The sequence below is a fragment of the Trichosurus vulpecula genome, chromosome 1 (genome assembly GCF_011100635.1).
Source record: "Trichosurus vulpecula isolate mTriVul1 chromosome 1, mTriVul1.pri, whole genome shotgun sequence".
Classification (NCBI taxonomy): Eukaryota; Metazoa; Chordata; class Mammalia; order Diprotodontia; family Phalangeridae; genus Trichosurus; species Trichosurus vulpecula.
Genome location: NC_050573.1, coordinates 510,792,323 through 510,795,262, shown reverse-complemented (window position 1 = coordinate 510,795,262; position 2,940 = coordinate 510,792,323).

Below are 2,940 nucleotides of genomic sequence, written 5' to 3'. Positions count from 1 at the left end.
CACAGTATTGTAACTATTACCCCCAGCTTCATTGTCATCTGCAAATCTGACAAATATGCCATGTATGCCTTCATCCAAATAACTGAAATAATTGTTGAATATATCTCTCCCCCATGTTGGCATCTATTGTTTTGGGTCTAGTTATCCAACTAGTTCTGAATCTACCTAACTGTAGTATGCTCTAGCCCAGAAATGTCAAACTCCCTGGCTCAGACCTCAAATCCACAAAACTCCAGAGTGTGACCCAGATTCAAAGGTAACTGGGAAATATTTAATAAAATAATACAGTACAACACAGATAATGTTAATTTGTGGTTTTCTAAAGTCAATATACTGCCCATAGGCAGTATATATATACACCACTGATCTAACCCATATCTCTCCATCTTGTCTAAAGTATCTTGAAGGACTGTCATTTTTTGACTCAGTTTCTTCAATTGTAATGGATGGAGAGAGGGTAGTGTGTTAGGCTATGTATTTCTTCCAGATTTGATGGGTAGATTTTGTTTTGTTCGTATTAAACCCCAAAATCATGAGTCTTTACTCAGTGAAGGAAATTGGTCGAGTGAAAACTTAGGATTGCTTCTTTCCCAAGGGTAAAAATATTGCTCTTTATTTTTTCTCAGCTATACATTAGTGTTTGTAAAAGCAGGATGGTTACTTTAAACAAATCCAAAGTTCTTTCTTTGGTTCATCAAACATTTATTAAGTGTTTTCCTTACTTCTTCCACTTAAAATAATTTCCTTCAAAAGTTAGCTCTTGAGTTTCTAGATTGCTAGTTCCTTCTCCCTCCTCTCCACAGCACAAAAATTGCCTTACAATTTATTTCTTATGAGGACAGGGAGGGAGAGAAAATTTAGAACCCCCAAAAATTGTGGAACTAAGTGTTGTAAACTAAAAATAAAAAATAAATTTATAATTAAAAAATTGTTTCTTATATATTTAGAACACTAACAGTCAAATTAAAGAGAATCATCACCTTCTACCCATCTAACATGTCAGCAAGGCGTAGTGTCATCTCCCATCATGCCCAAAGTGCCTATTTGTGTGGACATCCCTATTTGCCCAGGTAGCTTCTGGGATTACTTCAATTTCCCTCTTAAACTTCATCAATTGATCTGACAAGGCCTGCATGGTGGGCTGTGGGGAAAGGTCTGATGACATTCAGGTTGGGCTTCAACCAAAAAGACTGGATCTAATTGTACTCAAAGTTTAAGTGTGTGTGTGTGGAGGTGGGGAGTAGAGGTGGGGAGGGAATATAAATTTGGTCCACAAAATCCATCCCTTTTAGAAATTTCATCCTTTTCTATATTGTCCTTTATTGCAGAATTGGCTACAGAGAGCTCTAATTCATCTTTGTGTGTCAAGTATGCAGAGCTCTTCATTTTTCCCCCTAAGAAGAGACAAAAGACGTTCCCATCAGGAGCCTCTAATTGATTTAGATAACTTTACAAATACATTCTATAAGCTTTAATAGCCTATGGAATTCTACACTGACAAAAATTCTTACTTATCCCTATTATCTAAATCATCATTACTCCTTTGTTTTAATGATTCCTTAGCTTACTACTTAAATTTCTCTTGCAACCACCCAAGTTTCTTGGTGGTGAAAGCTCAACCATCATCTGACTCTCCCATAAAGGGAGTTAATATCTCAGGATTTAGAAATGGGATGATCCCAAGGATTTCTTACCACCTGATCCCAAATTCCTGTTTCAATTCTTTCTTCCCTTATAACTTAACAGGTTTTAACATTTCCAGAGAAACTTCTGGGTCAGAGATCATACTTCCCACCTTTCTCCATAGCATGGCCCTTTTCTCCTATGCTGTTATTGGATCCACTGGCAATTCCTCTGCCTTAAAAGTAATTTTAAGTTATTTAAAAAAACTTCATCCATTTCTGCCTCTAATTACTTAATATGTAAGGATAATTTATCTTTATTTTCCTTACGATGGCAACCCAGCTTTTCTAAAGCTGCCAACAAGAGCCAAGGAATACATGATTTTGCTACATTTTTATTTTTCGTGTCAAAACTCTTAAGCATCCTTTGTGCTAACCCTACAGGGTGAATGGAATCTTCTTCCTCATCCCACCAAAACAACTTCCAATATAGTTCAAACACTATTTCAGTCACTAGACATCAGAGTTCTGTACCTGGCCATCCAATCATCCAGGATTCCCTTTCTTCCATACCACCTTTGTCTCACTTAAAAAACAAACAAACAAACAAACAAACAACTCAACAAGAAATGTAACACAAAGACTTTGTTAAAATAAAACTTCCTGCAAACCATGTCAAATATTTTGGGCCAGCTTGACTCAAGCTAGTCCAGCAATGTAGGTTTGGGATTCAAGTACAGTAATGCAATCAAGGGACATAAAATACAATAAAATCACCTTTATTGAGGTCAAAAGATAAAAAGGATAAAAATTTCTCAGGTTAAAAAGACAGTAATTCAAATAACACAGCTACTCTCTTCCATATCTGCATTCACCACAGCAACTGACCATGCTAAGTAGAAAGAGTTCCCTACAGGGCAATGAGATCTAATAAAAGTCTCTGACCCCAACTGGGTCTTTTATGCATCAGGTGGCAAGGAAGCCAAACTAATAATTATCCTTCTCAAGATGGTGTGCCTACCCTTTTAAAGAGAAATCAGTCAAGCTTACATAAAACTGTTGCTGCTCCTTCCACAAATGTGAATAATTAAAAATGAGTATCACACATAGAGTAATGCAGGGGCCCATGGTGGGTGTAAACAGGCTACAAAATATAACCAATGAGGAAATTTAAAGAAGAGAAATAAAAGATTTCATTAAGGATAGTAAGAGAAGACAGGGTAGTCAAGTGGCAATGGTGAGGGATGACAGACAGACAACCACAGTGCTCCACTGGTGCCCTAAAATGGCAAGAGAAAATAAGGAAGGTTTTCAAAAC